Source organism: Somniosus microcephalus, chromosome 9, assembly GCF_052327205.1.
Source record: "Somniosus microcephalus isolate GS21.2 chromosome 9, FLI_Smic_1.0, whole genome shotgun sequence".
Taxonomy (NCBI): Eukaryota; Metazoa; Chordata; class Chondrichthyes; order Squaliformes; family Somniosidae; genus Somniosus; species Somniosus microcephalus.
Window position 1 is genome coordinate 94,198,738 of NC_140995.1, and position 22,263 is coordinate 94,221,000.

At 47.6% G+C, this 22,263-nt stretch overlaps 1 pseudogene; it reads right to left on the reverse strand.

Moving 5' to 3' along the window:
* Positions 1-1,087: 1,087 nt before the first annotated feature.
* Positions 1,088-22,263, reverse strand: part of LOC147112543 (uncharacterized) — a 70,474-nt pseudogene continuing 49,298 nt past the window's right edge.

A 22,263-nucleotide genomic window follows, 5' to 3' on the forward strand; every position in this document is an offset into this window, starting at 1 on the left:
CGACACCGCAGACGCACACACCACACATGGCACCACACACAGACCGACACCACAGACACACGCACCACACACACAGACCAACACCACAGACACACACACCACACACGGCACCACACACACAGACTGACACCACAGACACACACACCACACACGGCACCACACACACAGACCGACACCACAGACACACACACCACACACGGCACCACACACACAGACCGACACCACAGACACACACACCACACGTGGCACCACACACATAGACCGACACCACAGACACACGCACCACACACACAGACCGACACCACAGACACACACACTACACACGGAACCACACACACAGACCGACACCACAGACACACGCACCACACGTGTCACCACACACACAGACCGACACCACAGACACACACACCACACACGGCACCACACATACAGACCGACACCACAGACACACACACCACACACGGCACCACACACACAGACCGACACCACAGACACACACACCACACACACAGACCGACACCACAGACACACACACCACACACACTCACCATTCACACCCACACCATACACCACACCCCATAAATATAAGAGCAGGAGTAGGCCATTCGGCCCCTCGAGCCTGCTCCGCCATTCAAAAAGATCATGGCTGATCTGATCTTGGTCTCTACTTCACTTTTCTGCCTGTTCCTCATAACCCTTGACTCCCCTGTATTTCAAAATTCTGTCTATCTCAGCCTTGAAAAAATTCAATGACTCAGCCTCCACAGCTCTCTGGGGTAGAGAATTCACCACACACACACATACCACACACCACACACACAGACACCTACACGCACACTCACACACACACACACACACACACACACACACACACACACACACACACACACACACACCAAATTTCAAATTTTCTGGCCTTCCGTGGACATAAATAATTAATTGCTGGTGGGACTCGCATTATAATCCCACCCAGAAATCTTCCGACCCTGAGCTTTTGATGGGGTCAGCACTAAACTCCATGGGCACATGGAAATTCCACCCCACTGCACAACTGGCAGTGGAGCGTAGAGCCATGAACTTCAGGGTCTCATTTCGTCAGTTTGGATACGGAGAATGAACGCTTGGTTGAGGTACTGGAGGGGCCACTAGTGTCCATAGACCACACCTCCGCATCAGTTGCAAGCTTCTGCAGAGGATAGGAACAGAAGAAAGAATATTAGAGAAAAAAAATCAGCTTTTTTAGCAAATGATTATATATCTTAGAGGCAAGTGGATGTTGTAGTCAACTGGGGCAGTTCCACGGGTTGTATAATGGCTGACACTTATGAGATATATCATAATACTACCTGGTTGCTGCCACATGTATTCTTCCCACTGATGTAGGAGCATTAGATTAGGTAGGAGAAGATAATGTCACCAAGGGGAAACACAGGGGAAAGAAAAGTAACAGTGCATGTGAGAAACAAATTGATTGCACTTTGTTTCACTGTAGTCCCGAGATTCCTTTTGAGAAGGAACATATATGGGATCAGGCTGATGGGTGTTCATGGTAGAGTTGTAACAGAGGTCTGTGTGTTCACAGGGCGACTGTGTGTTCACAGGGCCGCTGTATGGTGCTGTTGTGTTAGGCTTGAGGAAATGGCATACTGAGTGACTGCCCCCTCATTAAGTGTAGATGACGAAGGCATATCTTACATATCTAGGTAAAGTACGTGTGAGCCCTATGGGTGAAGGCAAGTGGGGTGCATTTCTTTCCTCCACAGAAGTGCCTCTTTCTCTCCTAAAACTAGAAGATAATGGGCATACCCAGAGTAATTCTTATGCTGAGCAATTTGCTTGCTGCAGTTATCAGCAAGACCGCTGTGGAAACAAAACAATTTTGTGATGCAAGAAATGCACTAAAATCCAGGATAAAGTATTTTAAACAAAGATAACTAAAAAGCAAGAAAAAAATCCAACTTTAGATCCTGTGGTCAAATACACCTTTAAGAAGGAAACTAGTAAAGACTAGAACGTCGAATCCCTGCATCACTTATTTTATAGGAGCGAGTAGCACTAAAGGAGTGAATAGATGAAGCACATTGGTAACTTAAACACAACGTGTGAGATTGCCTTAAATTAGGAGTGGTAATTTGGCTCATGGATACCTTTCAGGAGTTCTCAATTGACCACTCCAGTTAGCTCTCTTAATTCAACGGGGGGAAAATTCAGTTGGTTAGCGCCTCCAGTTAGTGCCAGCCATCCAGTCCCCCTGTTGTGCCACCAGTACAAGATACTGCCAAGGACTTCAGCGGCAGGCAGATCTTGACGTCAGTGAGTGTGCAACACTTACTGGGCGCCCGATCTGCAAAATTGATTTTCGTCACCTACCTTAGCACCTCGACCAGATAGGATAGGGAGAGGGGGCGTCGAGCAGGCGGATGCTGACTCCAGGGATTTTATTTAAAGGGATCATGAGTAATGAGTCCCAGCTGTCAGGTTAGTGGAGTTTCAGTGCTTTCTTGCCAGTTTGACATTGTGCAACAGTTTAATTCAGGCATTTAAAAGTTCAGGAGTGTTGTGGTAACTAAAGAGTAGTTACAGTTAATCTTAAAAAATATCAAAGTGCTACACTTGGCTTACATTAATGGAGCTGTACTGGCAGTCTACCTGGCCCTCCAGCATCTACGGCAGAGGGAGTGGAGGCAGCGAGAAAGACTGGAATATGTGGCCAGAGGGAGGAGGGCCATCAGGGCTGTCAACAGGAGACCTTACCCTCCGAGGGTATTCTGAGAGCACTTCTCCTATCTCCAATTAGGTGAGGAGCAGTGTATTAGATGGCTCCATATCACCAAGGTGGTGGTCACAGAACTCTGCCACCCCCTCCAAACAGACTTCCAGCCTCACACCAGGATGACTTAAACCCCAAATCCCTTTTGCTCACCACATGCCCAGTGTATCATCCCTGTGTCAGGCCATATCACAGCATCCTCCTGGGTGCAAAGGTGAAATGAGAGAAACAAAATATTGCAAACTCTATTAATACATTTATGCATAAACATATCACACATATCACAATCATTCTAATAACTAATGACCCTTGTGCCTGCCATAGTTGAATAGCTGTCATTGTGTGCAAGGCGTGAGATGGGGTGTGAGTGTTGGTAGGTGAGCGCTGGGGGTGTGGTGCGGTGCTTTGGGCAGTGTGTGAAGATAGTGATATGGATGGTGGTATGTAGCATTTGTTAAAGCATTCAATCACCCTGACCACCCGACTGAGGTGGATCTGCCATGAGCACACCTGCTTCAGTCCTCCAGCTCCTTCTCCTTGTTGTGCTTCTCCTTGCTGAGACAGCTGTACAGCCAGCAATGCTGCAGATGAGGTGCTACAGTATCAATGAATCTTCCCTTTAAGTACTGGGAAAAGCCTGTGGCAATGATGATTTGAGATTAGGCTCCACCCAATATTGGTCCACCCTTTGAGCTGGGCCTTTAAGACCTGATTTAGTTCCCCAATCATTTCTTTGAACAGTGAGAATGAGTTTTACGTGCAGTCTAAAGCATTAGCATCTTTTCTAGCTTTTCTAATTTTACCGCCCATTCCTGGGCTATAATGAATTTCTAGCCCAATGATTTGTCAAGCTGCTGGAATACGTACTCTGTGTATCATTGCTGAATCAACTTTGTAGAGTGACACGTGTGCATGGTACTTCATTAAGGCAGTTCACCATAGAATCATAGAATGATACAGCACAGAAGGAGGCCGTTCAGCCAAACTTGCCTGTGCCGGCTCTTTGATAGAGCTATCCAATTAGTCCCTCTCCCCCGCTCTTTCCCCATAGCCCTGCAATTTTTTTTCCCTTCGAGTATTTATTCAATTCCCTTTTGAAAGTTACTATTGAATCTGCTTCCACCACCCTTTCAGGTAATACATTTCAGATCATGACAACTCGCTGCGTAAAAAAATTTCTCCTCATCTTACTTCGTTTGCCACTTACCTTAAATCTGTGCCCTCTTGTTACCGATTCTTCTGCCACTGGAAACAGTTTCTCCTTAATTACTCTATTAAAACTCTTCATGATTTTGTATTAAATCTCCCCTTAACCATCTCTTCTCTAAGAAGAATAACCCCAGCTTCTCTAATCTCTCGACGTAACTGAAGTTCTGCACACCTGGTACCATTCCAGTGAATCTCCTCTGCACTCTTTCTAAGGCCATGACATCCTTCCTAAAGTGTGGTGCCCAGAATTGGACACAATGGCCACGGTCTTGCCGATTGAGGTGGGTCCGGGGCGGGTGAGGTTGTTGTCAGGTTATGAGCCCACTGCCATCTACATCCCGCCAAGAAAAAAGATTTTGCATTAATGGGCCTTGTTAAGCCTACCCTTCACATTCCCTGACCCTATTACTGTAGGGGGGCATCTTTTCTGGGGTTTATGGTAATTTACCTGGTCAGCAGCCTTTGCCTGCACTGTGACCAATTCCAATCTTTTACCTGGTTTGCGGTAATTCACCTGGTCAGGCAGCTTTTTGCCACTGCACCTCTGGCCAATCCCAAACAGCGGTTTCGAATCGCTAAACCCCACCTTCCAGTTCTAACTGGAGGAACTTATAATTAATGATATATTAAAAATGGACAAATGGTCTGGATGTGAGAAAATCAAACTTTATTAACTAAATAAACTACACCACACGATCAATGTAAAATTGCTTAACAGGGGAAGGCAGACGGCAAAAACAAGGCATAAATGGCTACAATGTAAGTCTTACAATCTTAGCAATTTCCCTTAAATTACCACCCCTCTAACTCCTTACTAGATTGCCTTGCTGAGGAGTCAGAAACCTGCTCACCTATGGTCCAAGGAGAGCGAAGAGCTCACCTGCAGTCCAAGGAAAATAAGAGAGAGATGCTTCTGAGAAGCTATCTTTATATCCTGGGAGCTCCTGCTCTTTTGGCGCTGAAAAGGTCTGTGTGCAAATTCGCGCCGAAAAGTTCGAATACACAAGAGAAAGGCCCTGATTGGCTGATTCAAACGGGCTATTTCCCAGTGGCCAAACTGCTTCCTTTGTCTGGAATGGGTTTTGAATAAAGCTTGGGGCGGTTTGAATGTGTCTTCATTCTGGGGCCGAAATGTTCCCGCCCACATCTGGAGTTCATCTGGCTAAAACAAAAGGGACCCAACTGCCCTGTTGTCTGAGTAATGGGTGATTCAAACCCATTCATTCCTTTTCTTAGTCTAAAAAAAATCTCTTCCGTAGTTTAGGTGTGTCTCAATTGTGTGCTGGGCTTTGAATGAAGTTGGATTACTATGTAAACAGAAACCCATTCATTGTGGTCACTAAAACTGCAGTCTCAAGTGGTTTAATCCCTTATGTCAACATCCTGCAGTTTCCTGTAAACAAACATTGCCTCTGTAGGGAAGGGAAACTCCCTGGTTTTGATTGACAGAATCTGACTGCCACGGCTTGATCCTCCCACTTTTCACAGACATCCACGAGCTGCTTTCCAAGCCCCATTGTCCCTGCCATGCTTTTCTGATGGCCATTTATTAAACCCCTTTGCAATTTACCAAACTCAAGGGAACAATTTTATTAATAAAAATGTACTGTCTTAAAGTGTGCGAATTTTTCCACGAAGTTCCTCGATTCCGGTGTTGTCCACGTGCTGCCCTGCCAACGAGCTTTTCAATGCAGCCTTTTTCAGTTCTGGGTATGTTTTAAAACATTGTCCAACCCAGAGGCAATTTAAATTCCACGAGTCTTCGTCCATGACATAGATTAATATCTCCAGTATCTTCGGGGCTGAGGGATTTTGCGAACCCCTACATTACAAGGTGTGGGTCAGGTGACATCAGCGCTGATGCTTCTTTTGCCGGTATATTTAAAGGGCCCCTGGCCCCACTTCATTTCACTTCCTCAATTTTAAGCGTCCAGTGTAGAGATACTTTGTTTTCTTCAGAAAATGAGCTCACAAAGGCAGAGGGCTTGTCTTCGCTTCACTGATGACTCCCTCCATGCTCTTGTGTAGAGAGTCTGAGCACGCAGGGAGGATCTCTTCCCTGCCAGCGGGTGGAAGAGACCTCCCCAGGAGACCAAGGCAGCCTGGCTGCAAATGGCTGAGGAGGTAACAGGCAGGTGTGTGGTGATGAGTACCTGGGTTCAGTGCCGCAAGCGTTTTCATGATCTTCTACGATCTGGAAAAGTGAGTATAAAGCCACACTCACCTTCATGCTGCTGTGCCTGTTATCACTTCCCCATCACTCACATTCCCAACCCTACTCCTGCACATCGCAACTCGATGCAACATCCCTTGTACCTTCATCCATCCCTCTCTATCTATCTACATTGTTGCATCCCCATATTACTATGTACCCCTCACACTCACCCTCATCCTAATGTAATGACACCAACTAGCAACAGTAAAGGATGCGACTTGTAACAGCCACCCCACTCCATTATAGCCTCCCTAGAAAGATCTAACACAGCCATTCCTTACACTCATTCTATCACTCTCACAGAATCTTCTCTTCTTTCCCTCCTTGCAGGAGAAGAGAGCCCACAACAAGAGAGAGAGAACTGGAGGCTGCCCTCAATCATTGGCCATTCTGACTCTTGCAGAGGAGGCTGCCCTGGAGATCACTGGAGCGGTAGACCAGCCGGAAGCGGGGGACGGAGAGAGGGGCTCATCAGAACAACCTGGTGAAAGAATCACTTTCCATACACCTACATGTCATTCTTCAGTCACTCATATGGGGGCTGCTGTCAACAGGAATTGATTGCTCATAATGTGTATAATGGTATCTGTATGCAATGGACATATCATATATCTAACTGATGTCCTTACTCTCCCACAGGTCCATCAAGAGCTCCCCACAATGTCCATGAGGAACTGGAGGAGCACACCTCAGAGGAGGCTCCATCCTCTGAGGGCGCGCCATCACATCAGACAAGGCAAGCCAGCACCGGCACAGATACAATCATCTCGGTGGGTCCGTCGTGAGGTAGAGTAGTGTTGTCATCTGGTGTCTCACACATCACATGTGAGCAAGAGCAGATGGTGGAGGCAGGGTCAGCAGTGGAGACACTGCGTCGGAGGGTGCAGGAGTCTCCTAGCTCTGCTCAGCTGCATACAGATGCTAAGCCTTGGGGGCCATCAAGGAAGAGGGCGATCCTGGTGCTGGAGCAACAAGTGCAGGAAGCTCTGACAGGTTTTGCAACCGCAATGACTGTGAGTGTGCAGAGAATGGAGGAGTCCATCTTAAGCATGAGCACCACCGTGGCGCACGCACACATGACTGCTGGTTCCTCCATGGATAGGATGGCCACCTACATGGAGGACATAATGTGCCAGTCACATGAGCTCATGGTCTCAATTCAAAATAGATGGACATCTATGGAGGATAGATGGGCATCTATGGAGGAGAGAAACCAAAGGCTCATAGAGGTCCTTGCTAGGAGGAATGTCAAATCTCTGTGTTAAATTGCATCTGCCATGTGTCTGCCGATTTTCTCAGTCTGTCTATGCCCTCCTGAAATCTGTTTCTATCCTCCTCACAGTTTACAACATTTCTGAGTTTCATGTCACCAAAAATCTCTAAATTATGCCTGGTTATTAATATATATCAAAAAGCGCAATGGTCCTCGCACCGACCTCTGGGACACTCAACTGTATGCCTCCCTCCAGTCTGAAAAACAACTGTTCTGTAGGAATGTCTAGTTCCTATCCAAAAGACTGAGGTCCACTCAGGCGATCAAATAAACGAGGTTTAATGATAAGTAACAGAGTTTAACAGATAACTACAGGAGAACATCGAATACAGGTCTAATCAGTTCGGAGGCTCCACGAGGACAGCTAGGGCAGTCCCGTGGCTGACGTCATGACGTCATCACATTTTTCCCGCCGGTGGGGATCACGTGATGAACGGCGTGACGTCATCGCGTTTGCCCGCACTATTAAAGTGATCGCACTCTGTACATGTAAACAGTGAAAACAAAGATACAGACTCAGGCTGCAGCCAACATATTATTAAAGGGAATTATATACAATTGATTGGAGTCCCTTAGTGGCTCCGCCACATGCGCCCCCCCAGAATTGTCTTTAATAGCAAAAGTAAAATGGCAAGGAGGCCTGACAAGCCTGTCAGATCGACTTCTGTAGCCTTGAAGTGGAAGATGATGGACAGTGGGCGAGCTGGCAGGCGATTGCTTTTGATCTGGCATGGCGACTGTGGGCGGTCGGCCACGTTTTGGCAGTTGTGCGATCTCGACTGGGCGGTCAAGGCCCAATTGAGCAGGCTTCAGCCGGTCAACCGAAATGTGGTCCGGTTGACCTCCAACATCAACCGAAAAAGATTTGCCTCCCGGCTCTATCACATGGATAGGACCAGTGTAAGGGGGTTTGAGCGGGTCCCGATGAGCGTCGTGACGGATAAACACATAGTCACCGTTCTTCAGCTCAGCTGGGACGTGGGAACTCTGCAAGCCGTGATGCGACGTAGGCACTGGAGCGAAACTTTTGGCTGCCTCCTGGTGGCTGATGAGCTGCTGGGATGTGGACCATGGCTCTGTTGGAGATGGAAGGAAATCCCCTGGGATGCGTAGTGGCTGGCCGTACACGAGCTCCGCCGAGGACGATTGAAGGTCTTCTTTAGGTGCCGTACGAAGACCCAAAAGGACCCATGGAAGCCTGTCCACCCAGCCTGCACCTTGAAGGCTGGCTCACAGTGCGGCTTTGAGCGACCTGTGGAATCGTTCGCACAGGCCGTTCGCCTGTGGATGGTAGGTGGTGGTGCAATGTAACTTGATGCCGAGCCCCTGAGCCACAGCGTTCCAGAGTTCTGAAGAGAACTGCAGCCCACGATCGGACGAGATGTCTGCCGGTACCCCGAAGCGGGCAACCCAAGAAGAGTTGAATGCCCTGGCGACGTCTGCGGAGGTGGTGGAAGACAGAGGAACCGCCTCCGGCCATCGAGTGGTGCGGTCCACCATTGTAAGAAGATGAGTAAACCCGTGCGAAGGTGGAAGTGGCCCCACCAGGTCCACATGCACATGATCAAACCTACGTTCCGGAACGGCGAAAGTGGCCAATGGAGCCTTAACATGATGCTGCACCTTGGCCTTTTGGCAGACCATGCAGGTGTTGGCCCAGTCATGAACATCCATGTGCATGCCCCGCCACATGAATTTGGATGACATCAACTGTTGCGAGGTCTTCATGCCAGGGTGCGACAACCCGTGTATGGCGTCAAAAACTTTTCGGCGCCAGGCGACCGGGACGATAGGGCGAGGATCTCCTACGGAGACGTCGCAGAGTAGCATAGTGCCCGCGGCATGGAATTTGACGTCAGCCGCTTGGAGGCTAGAGGGGTTGGTTCTGTAAGATTGGACCTCCGGATCTGAGGCTTGATCCGCAGCTATGAGGGCATAGTCGATGCCGAGCTGGACTGCATGAACGGTCGCGCGGGAGAGGCAATCCGCCACCAGGTTGTCCTTACCGGACACATGCTGAATGTCAGTGGTGAATTCTGAGATAAACGTCAGCTGACGTTGTTGCCAAGCTGACCACGGTTCGGCGGTCTTGGCCATAGCGAACATTAGTGGCTTATGGTCCACAAAAGCTGTGAACGGACGTCCTTCTAGCAAGAACCGGAAATGGCGGATGGCCAGAAAAAGGGCCAGCAACTCCCGGTCAAACATGCTGTACTTTCTTTCGTTTCGCCGCAGTTGACGGCTGAAAAACGCCAGCGGTTGCCATGTCCCATGCACCCACTGTTCCTGCACTGCGTCGATGGTGCAGTCTGATGCGTCGGTGGTAAGGGCGATGGTGGCACCTGGCAGCGGGTGTGCCAGCATGGTTGTGTTGGCTAAAGCGCCTTTTGTGTCGACGAACGCCCGGTCCATTTCGACCGTCCAGCTGATCGGATCCTTGCTGGACTTGCCCTTGAGGGCCTCATACAGGGGCTGCATGAGCAGAGCTGCATTAGGGACGAACCGGTGATAAAAATTTACCATCCTGAGGAACTCCTGCAGGGCCTTGATGGACTGCGGGTGCGGGAACAAAGTAACTGCCTCCACCTTCGTTTGCAGGGGAATTGCGCCGTCTGATGTGATGCGATGGCCTAAAAAATCAATCCGCTGCAGGCCAAACTGGCACTTGGCCGGGTTGATGATCAAGCCGTGTTGACTGAGGCGCCTAAAATGGGTGCGCAAATGGCAGATGTGCTCCTCTTTATTAGGGCTGGCGATGAGGATGTCGTTGAGGTAGACGAATAGAAACTTGAGGTCCTGAAGCACGGAGTCCATCAAGCGCTGGAAAGCCCGTGCAGCGTTCTTAAATCAAAACAGCATCCGCAGAAATTCAAACAGGCCGAATGGGGTGATGACTGCAGTTTTCGGGATGTCTTGCGGGTGTACGGGGACCTGGTGTTAGCCACGGACAAGGTCGACTTTTGAAAAAATGGTATTTCCCGCCAAATGTGCAGAGAAATCCTGAATATGAGGGATCGGGTACCGATCAGGAGTAGTGGCGTCGTTCAGGCGTTGGTAGTCGCCGCAAGGCCGCCATCCGCCGCCGGGTTTCGGAACAATGTGGAGGGCGAAGACCAGGGACTATTCAACTGGCGAATAATCCCTAACCGCTCCATCATGTCGAACTCCGCTTTCGCAGCAGCGAGCTTGCCAAGTTCGAGGCGCGGGCCTGTGCGTAGACCGGGGAGCCAGTAGTGGTGATGTGATGTTCAACACGTTTCGTGGCCGTGGAAGAGAAAGTGGGTCTGGTCAGGTCTGGGAAATCACCGAGGAGGCGAGTGAAGTCATCCGGAGGTGGGGACGTGCAGGAGACAGTGCGCGCCATGGTGTTACCGCGATAGCACGGGATGGAGTGAAAAGTGGCCGCATTGATCAACCGGCGGTGCCGTACATCCACCAGGAGGAGGCCGTTGGCGCACAAAAAACCCGCCCCGAGGATGGCGTGAGAGACTTTGGCCGCGATGAAATCCCAGTAAAACTGCTGGCCGCCGAAACACACCTGGACCCGCCGGCTTCCGAAGGTCCGAATGGCCCCGCCATTAGCCGCCTGGAAGGAGGGGCCGTGCCCCCCAACTTGTAGATCGAGATTGGACGCGGGTAGGATGCTACACTGCGCCCTGGTGTCGCAAAGGAAACGTCGACCAGATAGGGAATCGTTGATGAAGAGGAATTTTTCCCGAATTACCGATTGCCATCGCAGCCATGGGGTGCTCATTATAACTGGTCCTCCTTCAACAGGGTGGCTGCTGTTGGTTTTTTTTGAGCGAAAAGCTGCAGGGAGGGCGGCAGCATCTTGCCTTCATGCCAAAACGGGTGTGGTAGAAGCACAACCCCGCAGGTTGAGGTGCTGGAGCAGCGTCCATGGGGGATGGGCGCCTCGTGGCAGCGCAGCACTGCTGTGTCACCGCGAAGATCTTGTCTGCATTGGCAGCCAGCTCTGCGCAGTCGGTGGCTTCCGACCTGGCTAGGGCAGCTTGAACTTGCTCCGGTAGCTGGCTGAGGAATAGCTCCCTTAATAGGAAGCATTCCGGTTCGGAGCCCAGGAGCGTGAGCATTTGGCTCATGAGCTCGGACGGCTTGGAGTCCCCGAGGCCGGGCAGATTAAGTAGCCGGCGGGCGTGCTCCGACTTCGTGAGCCCGAAGACCTGTAACAACCGCGCCTTTATCGTATCATACTTGTGGTCTTCTGGTGGATTACCAAGCAGGCTGACGATCCGCGAGGCTGTGGCACTGTCGAGGGCGGAGACCACATGATAGTAATGGGCCTGATCTGCAATGATGTTCCTGATGGCGAACTGGGCTTTAGCCTGGATGAACCACGCAGCTGGCTGTTGCTCCCAGAACTGTGGTAGCTTTAAAGCAATGGCGTTTGATTTCATGTCTGGTAACTTCTGCGAAAACCGTTCGCAAAAGTCGGGGTCACCAATGTAGGAATGTCTAGTTCCTATCCAAAAGACTGAGGTCCACTCAGGCGATCAAATAAAAGAGGTTTAATGAAAAGTAACAGAGTTTAACAGATAACTACAGGAGAACATCGAATACAGGTCTAATCAGTTCGGAGGCTCCACGAGGGCAGCTAGGGCGGTCCCGTGGCCGACGTCATGACGTCATCACGTTTTTCCCGCCGGTGGGGATCACGTTATGAACGGTGTGACGTCATCGCGTTTTCCCACGCTATTAAAGTGATCGCGCTCTGTACATGTAAACAGTGAAAACAAAGACACAGACTCAGGCTGCAGCCAACATATTATTAAAGGGAATTATATACAATTGATTGGAGTCCCTTAGTGGCTCCGCCACAGTTCACCACTTCTCTCTGCTTTCTGTCTCTTAGTCAATTCATAAGCACACTGTCACTACCCCTTTTATCCCATGGTCTTCAATTTTGCTAACAAGTCTATTATGTGGTACTTTATCAAACACTTTTCGAAAGTCCATGTACACAAAATCAATCGTATTACCCTCAACAACCCTTTCCGTTACTTCATCAAAGAACTCAATCAAGTTAGTCAAATATGATTTCCCTTTAACTGTCATTTATTAACCCATATTTTTCCAAGTGACAATTAATTTTGGCTCAGATTATTGTCTCTAAAAGTGATATAACATTTGCAATCCTCCAGGCCTCTGGCACTGCCCCCATATCTAAAGAAGATTGTGGCTAGAGCCTCCACTATCTCTACCCTTACTTCCTCAGCAACCTAAGATGCAGCCCATCCGGACCGGGTGACTTTTATACTGTGAGCATTGCCAACCTTTTAAGTACTTTCTCTTTATCTATTTTTATTCTATCCTATTTTTCTACTACCTCCTCCTTTACTGTGACATTAGCAGCAACCTCTTCTTTAGTGAAAACAGATGCAAAGTACTCAATTAGTACCTCAGCCATGCCCACTGCCTCCATAAGAAGATCTCCTATTTTGGTCACTAATTGGCCCCATCCTTCCTTTGACTACCCAGTTACTGACTACCCATTTAAAAAAAAAAATCATTCATGGGATATGAGCAACACTGGCAAGGCCAGCATTTTATTGCCTATCCCTAATTACCCTTGAGAAGGTGGTGGTGAGCCGCCTTCTTGAACCGCTGCAGTCCGTGTGGTGAAGGTACTCCCACAGTGCTGTTGGGGAGGGAGCTCCAGGATTTTGACCCAGCGACGATGAAGGAATGGCGATATACTTCCAAGTCAGGATGGCGTGTGACTTGATGGGGAACTTGGAGGTGGTGGTGTTCCAATGCGCCTGCTGTCCTTGTCCTTCTAGGTGGAAGAGGTCACAGGTTTGGGAGGTGCTGCCGAAGAAGCCTGCTGCAGTGCATCTTGTAGATGGTACACACTGTAGCCAAGGTACGCCAGTGGTGGAGGGAGTGAATGTTTACGACGGTGGATGGGGTGCCAATCAAGTGGGCTGCTTTGTCCTGGGCGGTGTCGAGCTTCTTGAGTGTTGTTGGAGCTGCATTCATCTAGGCAAGTGGAGAGTATTCCATCACACTCCTTACTTGTACCTTGTAGATGGTGGAAAGGCTTTGGGGAGTCAGGAGGTGAGACACTCGCTGCAGAATACCTAGCCTCTGACCTGCTCTTGTTGCTAGAGTATTTATGTGGCTTTTCCAGCTAAGTTTCTGGTCAATGGTGACCCCTAGGATGTTGATGTTGGGGGATTAGGTGATGGTAATGCCTTTGAATGTCAAGGGGTGGTGATTAGATTCTTGCTTGTTGGAGATCGTCATTGCCTGGCATTTGTGTGCCGTGAATGTTACCTGCCACTCATCAGCCCAAGCCTGAACGTTTCCTTTTACCAGCTGTTATTCTCATACACTCTCTTTGCCATCTTATTTCCTTTTTCACTTCTCCTCTGTACTTTATGTATTCAGCTTGGTTCTCTACTGTATTATGAGCCTGACATTTATCATAAGCCTCCCTTTTCTGTTTCATTTTAATCTCTATATCATTCATCATCCAGGTAGCTCTAGCTTTGGAAGCCCTTCCTTTCCCCCTCATGGGAATGTGTCTACTCTGTACCTGAACTATCTCCTCTTTGAAGGCCTCCAATTGCTCATTTACTGTTTTACCTGCTAATCTTTGATTCCAATCTACCTGGACCATATCCCCTTTCAACTCACTGAAATGAGTCCTCCAGCTGAGTACTTTAACATTTGATTGTTCCTTGTCCTTTTCCATAACTATTCAAAACCTAATGATATTGTGATCACTGTTTCCCAACTGCTCCCCCACTGAAACATCCACCACTTGCCCCACTTCATTCCCTAGAACAAGATCCAGCACTGCGTCCTTCCTCGTTGGGCTAGAAACATACAACAAAGTTCTTGTATACATTTCAAGAAGTCCTCCTCCTCTTTGCCCTTAACATTGTTATTTTATGAGTCTATATCAGGATAATTGAAGTCTCCCATTATCAGTACTCTATAGTTTTTGCACCTTTCTGAAAGTTGCCTGCAAATTTGCTCCTCTATCTGCTTCTCACTATTTGGTGGCCTATGGCATACACCATGAAATACATAGTAGGGTAGGTCAGAATTGTCATGCTGTACACATTTCAAAGCAAACCTAGCTCACTCATATTTAACATGAAGCCTACTTTGTTGATAAAAGACCTGTCACCCAATGTGTTAATGCATCAGAGCCAAAAGTGGAGGTAAGTGCTTCTGAATGGTGTCATAAAATTATTGTCACTGACGGCCTTAAGCTTCTGAAAAGTGCCAGATCCAGAACGTGAAATAATAAAACTGAGCCAAGTGCATCATGTTCATTAAAACACCACCGGCCCCAAAATGTTGTGAACACACTAGTTAGAAGTCGCCTGCATTTCCACATATTCCATCTTTCTGTTTAAAAGACTAATTAAGGCCGCAGTTGTATGATTGAAACTAATATCCATGTAGTGTGATTCACAGTTGGCAGACCATAATTATACTGGTGACGATACATCACTGCAGGTCACTCAAGTTCAGCCACAAAGGAGCTCTGCCGATTTAGCCAAGCACACACGTAAAGTTTCCCTCCCAGCCAGCTAGTTTTTAATGTTAGAAGAGCAGGTGCAGGTGGCAAATTTCTTCTAACATTAAAAAGATTTCATGCACATTTAAAAGTTGCAGGTGGTTCAACGTACTACCTGAACACTTTTAAAATTCAACTTCACCCTGTGCTGGAGTTATACTGCTGTCGGTGTAAAATCAAAGTGGTGCGAGATGGCTGCCTGAAAGAGATCTCACATTGCTCAACATCAGCTCTTGATCCCGATATATTGCACTTTGCCTTTAAAGTGTACCCTAAGGTGCTTTGCATTGAAGTGACATTGTAAGTACAACTGCATCTTAAGATGGAACTATGGATGTTGATTTAATGTGCCCTGGATTATACTGTGGAAAGCAAATAACAGAAAGCCTAAATGGTAGTCAGCTGCAATATGGAGACTGTGGGGTATGCCCAAGAGGGGAAAGAACAGATGCTCTGAAGATTTGTCGTAAATGTGAGGAATCACCATAGCTACATGACTGGCTGTATCTTGGTTTCATGGCAATGCTACCTTTGGTTTTGCATTGTTCTTTATTGAATGGTATTCAGGCAAAAAGAGTCCCTCTAGAAAGAAAGAGTCAGCGATGAGTCACCAGAAGCAGCGATGGAGGCCATGACGACCCGCTGTAGCACGGCGGCCGGCAGCTCCTCGTCGGGAGGCTCTGAGGTCGAACCAGTAGGAGGGAATGCGACCAGCGTACCGAGGTCGGGAAAAGCAGGCCCTGGAAGGTCGGACACCGCGGGAGGCTCGGAGGTCAGACCGGGTGGAAGGAGAGCCAGGGAGAAGCAGGCCCCGGGACATCGGTACCACGGCGGCTGAAGATTGTCGGGCAGGAGTGCGGGAAAGGCGGAGCGAGGCGAGAGCGGACCCTATTGTGATGGCGCCAATGAAGATGGCTGCCGCCCTTGCGGGCTCCGTGTGTACCAGGCAGCTAAGTGTCCATTGCTGATTGGTGCGCTCAGCTCGTTAAGAAAAAAGCATTTCACTGACTGGATTTCACTTGTTGTATTTGGTTATGTGACAAATAAAATTGAAATTGAAATTGAACAACACAATTTTTTCAGAAAAGTATTGGCCATATTTTACACATCTGAGCTCCAGGCACAAATGTTGTTTGCCAGGAGTGCACATTGGGAATTCAGGCGCACGATTTTCCATCCATTTGTTTCAATGGACAGAAAGGCCTGTGGAGTCTATCGACCTCCGAGTCTGAATTCCTCATGTTTGCTCCTGGTGGGCAAAGCTCCACAGTGGGCGTGTGAATTCATCAAATATGTCCTTACAACTATGAATGAATACAAAAGAAAATGTACTGGCATTTGACGTCTCAAATGTGGTCTGTCACTTTTAGCAAATACACTGGGCTGGATTTTGCCAGCCTTGGGGAGGCAGGCTTGGAGGCAGGACTGCCGGGAAAATGGCAGAATTTGGGGCGGGTGCCCAACCCGCCTCCATATCATCTTGCCAGGAGGCGGGTAGCCGTCCTGCGCCGGGTCCCATCTCCTTGCAGGCAGGAAGGAATTACAGCCACTTAACTACCTGTTAACAGGTAGTTAACAGGTAGGTAAGAGGATTATCCCCATTTTGCCCAAACAAGTGCGTGCTTCCCGAAGGCTCCGAAACCTGCCAGGGTCACCGAGGCGAGTAATGGGTCTGCGGGGGTCAGAAGGGTCCAAAAGTGAGCTGTGGAGGTGAGTGATGGGTGCAAGTGTGGAGAGGTAAGTATGTGGTGAGTGGAAAGTGTTAGAAAAAGTGTACTTACCTTTGCTTCTTCCTGTAGGCTTTAATCGGTGGGTATGCGGAGAGTCTCGCACTTCCGCGGTAGAGATGGCAGATGGCCGTTGCATTCTCCAATGCAACAACCATCTAATTTCTGCAAAAGAAAGAGGTTTGATGAGGTCTTGAATTCAAGAACTCATCAAGCTACAGAGAATGTCACTGTTTGACAGCTTCACAGAGCTGCCAAACGATGACAATTAATCTGTCAAAAATTTTTGACAGATGAAACGTCATAAGTTGGCGTTCTCTGTAATCGGCTTTCCCTTAATTGGCCTGCTAAGCCCACTGGGTGGGCTTAACAAGGTAAATCAAGGGAAAATAGTGTGGGTTGGCCAGAAGTTGATAGAGGTGGGACTGAAACATGACAAATGGGAGACCCGCCTCCAAAAGCTCCCCATTGGCAAAATCCAGCCCAAAGTATTCGACCAGTACACCACCAGGGATCAAACCTCGAAACCTCCTGCACAGTATGCTTCAATGCTATGCCGCACAGTACATTTGACCAAATGATGTCACTGTTGTCTTTTCAGTTATTCTGTGTGCGATGATTGTAGTTGATTTTCTCATTGTGTTTTGCTGCACTTTGTACATGAGCTGCATATATTTCAAATAACTTTGACTCCTATACTAGCTAATCTGGTACATTTTTTACAGCTTGATGGACTTCAGCTTTACATCAGCTATCTGCAAAAATATAAAGCAACTCCTACCTCTATATTTGCAGTTGCGCATAAGTTGGATTGCAAGGTTCTCTGAGGATCACATTTTTTCAGGCGGCATCTGTTGATGATTCTGCCATCCCCATTTGCAACATTTAATCTCACCTGCCTTCCTTACTAGCACAGACCATCCCGTTAGTTCCTTCCTCCCCTCCCCTCCCCCCCTTTCCCTGCATCTGCACCTGCTTAAAACCTGTTACATTCCTAACTTTTTCCAGTTCTGACAAAGGGTCCCAGACCTGAAACGTTAACTCTGCTTCTCTCTCCATGGATGCTGCCTGGCCTGCTGAGAGTTTCCAGCATTTTCTGTTGTTATTTCAGATTTCCAGCATCCGCAGTATTTTGCTATTCTACACCTACCACGTCATTGTTCAATTTACTCATATGCTGTATCTCAAAATTATTTCTGAAAGAAATCTATCTAATTTACATTTATGAGTGTCAAAACAGCTTTGCATCCTGAAAATTATTGCCTTCTGACACTAACAGGAGTGTGGATGGAAAGACTGGTGCAAAAACACTGCCATGACAGATGAAAAGTTTAGAAAACCTACAGGAACAATTCACTACCTGCTGGAGTGAGACTTCACAGTTTCATTGTTCCCTTTCTGGGCCTCTAAGATTGAGTGTTATGTTAGGACCATAAATCATGTCATTAACACATTAACATAGTCCTTAGGACATGAACAAGGATGTCTTGCTGCAGTTGTACAGGGCCTTGGTGAGACCACATCTTGAGTATTGTGTGCAGTTTTGGTCGCCTTATCTGAGGAAGGATGTTCTTGCCATGGAAGGAGTTCAGCGAAGATTCACCAGGCTGATACCTGGGATGGCAGGAATGATGTATGAGGAGAGATTGGGTCGATTGGGCTTATACTCACTGGAGTTTAGAAGAATGAGAGGGGATCTCATTGAAACTTATAAAATTCTGACAGGACTGGACAGACTAGATGCAGGAAGGATGTTCCCGATGGTCAGGGAGTCCAGAACCAGGGATCACAGTCTAAGGATAAGGGGTAAGCCATTAGGACAGAAATGAGGAGGGATTTCTTCACCCAGAGAGTGTGAACCTGTGGAATTCTCTACCATAGAAGGCAGTAGAGGCCAATTCATTAAATATATTCAAGAAGGAGTTAGATATATTTCTTAAGACTAAAGAGATCAAGGGATATGGGGAGAAGGCAGGGACAGGGTACTGAATTTGGATGATCAGCCATGATCGCATTGAATGGCGGAGCAGGCTCGAGGGGCCGAATGGCCTACTCCTGCTCCTATCTTCTATATTTTAATGTTTCTATGAATAACCAATCCTAAATGGCTCTGGCAAGCTTAATTCACTTTAACGGCGTAAATTGAGCAATTTCATGACACAAAATGAATTTCAATCAGGAGGCTCACGGTGAGGTTGCAGTTTAATTGGTTTTGTCGAGGCCAACGGTGGAGCAAATCGTCCAGCAATTTGTGGAGAAGCGGAACTCATGGCATATCTCTTCCTCACCACAAATTGCTGGAGCTTTTAAAAAATAGTAATGGCAAGCGCCGTTAATTCACCTTTATTTTTCCAGGAATTTCTGGGCCAATATTTCTACGTATTCTTCAATCTCTCCATCAGCTATGGTCCCTCATAAGAGACCTGCAAAGCAGCTGTTTCAGATATTGTGCTAGTCACATATACCAAGTTAACAGAGATTTTTTCCACCCTAGAGGCTGTAAGCAAGGAAATAGAAGAGAATGATAATGATGGGCCAAAAGATTGAAGTTCCCTCTACCTCTGGAAACACTGGCACCCAATCACCTACCTTGTCATTCATTCTTTCCCTTGCATATAGCAGCCCAGAGACAAGGGTATAAGGAATTGTAAAAAATCAAGGATGGGTGACATCATCCTATCCTAACTCCATGGTTAATATTAAGAGGGTAAGCACTCCTTCAGCCTACCTCGAAAGCTACCAGAATTTGTGACATAGTGCATTTGTATGGAAACACAGTAGATCTTAGGCTCACCTCAAATCCCTGCCCCCACACTGCAAATACCAATTTCCACCCTGCCAATGTAGAAATTTCAGGGCTTCTGTTTCTATAGCTAATGTCTGAACCTTAAACAAAGAGGATTTTAGAACAATATCTATAGTTAAGTAATATTAAGTGGAAAAATACTGGCCTAAATATTTGTTGATGCCACGTCCATTTTATAAGCGTAAAACGAGTGCTTAAGCATCCAAAAAGGCAGTGTTTGTGTGCACGTTCCGTGCAAGAAGTGCGCCGCCTGACATATTGGTAAAGGCTGAAGTCTAAGCATCCAGGGCCTGGGTCTGAAACAGGCATTATTCTCTTTACATATGCAAGTAAAGGCCTGATGCCTGTTTCAGGATCCCTTTCTGATATTGGACTCACCTGACTGCAGCCGAAGCCAGGCTTGCTGCCTTTAGGATAAACAAGTCTGCATGTGGCCTAACTGGCTGCTACTAAAAAGTTTTAAAAATACTTACCGGAATGTGGAACTGGTAGGAGCATTCCTGCTCCTCCTGGCTCCCAGGAGTTCCAAAGACTGTTGCTGGCCCCCATTCGGTCCCCTTTAAATCGCCCACCCGATCGTCTCTCTCCCCTCCTAATTGCCTCCCCTCTTGATTGTCCCTTCCCTCCTAATCTCTTCTCTCACTCACCATTGCCTCCCCTCACCATCACCTCCCCTCCCCATCACCTCCTCCCTCTTGATTGCCTCCCCCCTCCTAGAACCTACCTGAGGGCCATTGCTGGCAACACAGGGGCCTAAATTTACATCCACTTTGCCAGCAAGTTGCCTGGGGATGTGCAGCAGGCAACCATTTGGTGCCTGAAAACTGACTGATACAAATTGCTAGACCAACAACTTCTGCATATTTGGCACTATCTCAGACAAACTGAAGTCCTACAACATTAACTAGTGCAACTCTGGCTTTCTCAATGACTTAGTGGGTTTCAGAACAGGACGAGCTTCAGGTATGATCCACAAGCTGTGCTTAGTTAGTCTGTAGGGGTAAGAGAAGGATTGTGACTATTGGCCTAAGCACTCTTGGGGCAGGAAAGGGTAAATTAGCCACTTTCACTGCTCCTGATCACTATCCAGTGACCCCAGCTGAAAGTGGATATGTGCAGAAGTCAGATGAGACCAGGAACAGGTTTAGTTATGATGTCCCTTAAAGTTGAATAGCTTCCTGACACACAATACCGTTTTACTAGTATCCCAGCAAAGACAAAATATTCCATGAAGGAGGAGAGAAAATTGGAAAGAGAAACAAAAGAAGAAATAATAATCCAATGGCATAAATTTTAATGACAATGTCAGTTTCCTCATTTGTCTGAAGACACTACCACACACAGTCAGACTGCTCCTGGGCCTGGCCAAAGTGGCCATTAACTGGCCTAGGCAGCGGGCGGTCGAGGGGGTCGTTTGGTTCAACTGCCTGCCTCTCTTCTGCGGCCACGTTCACGCCTGGGTGGCCTGGAGCTGGAGCATGTGGTGTCCGCCGGCACACTCGAGGCCTTCCGCAACCGGTGGGCACCGCAGGGACTGGAGTGCATCATCACACCCGGCAATGTAATTTTAATTTAATTTGTTATGGTTCATTTGTTGCATGTTTGTTAAATTACAGTTTTAGTTGATCGCACCAAAACAGCACCACACACAGTCAGCAGCTTTTGATGTCCTTATCATTGACACGATTAATTTCACAGAAAGCTGCAATTGTCCTGATCACTGATGTTGAGAAACTGATGATTGACCTAATTATACTTAGAATTAATAAAGGTCACATTTAGTTCAAATCAAAATGACCCAATCTGAATGGTATTCCTTGGGGCTGGTCTGATTTTGGATATTAAACAATCTGACTGATGCAGCTGCTGACCTTTTTTAATCAGTATAAAATGGCTGAAGTGCTGCAGTAGGAAGTTATTTCAGCCTAACGCACAAGTCTATTTTATAATCCTGCCCAACACCGAGATGAGAAGTTTGTAATTTTAATACATCCAGAGACATTGGTAACTTTATAGTTTTTTTCCTTGATAATTTGCAGTAATTCATCTGCAAATTTTCAAGATAAAATTATGAGCTCTGTTGTAAATGGAATTTTTGTGTTTAATTAGTGTTTTGATTTCCAGTTCCCAGTGAGGGACAATGGATTGATTTTTTAACCCTACCCGCCTGGTGGAAATCGGGCGGGTGAGCATTTAAAATTGCCCAGGTTACCTACCCGCTCTAGCGCTGCCGGGAGCTGAGTGGTTGGGATTTTATCCTGCTCAACTGAGCAGGTGGAAAGGACTCCAACCCAAAGCGGGCAGGGTCCTTTATTGCTTGTATATGTCAGGTCCTGACAACGTCATCAATTTTAACTCGGCAGCCTGAGTGGGAAGCCTTGGTGAGTTTCCTGCCAGACCAACCTAGCGAGGAACGGCATTGGGGGTCGGAAGAGGCCTGAAAAAAGGAAGTTTTTAAAACTTTGTCTTTCCTTGTGGGGCCAGGAGGAGCAGGAGGAAATACCCCACTGGCAGGTAAAATGCAGGCCTGGGAATTCACTTCACCGAGTTTTACCTCCCACTAATAGGACAACATCTCTGTTGACCCGCATTTTGCGGTGGGTATGACGGCGTACTGAGAGTATGCCATCATACCGCCTTTGAAATATACCGCAAGCTTGGGATTTCTGCATGCGCTTGTCCATGCGCTAAATCCTGAACTTGCGATC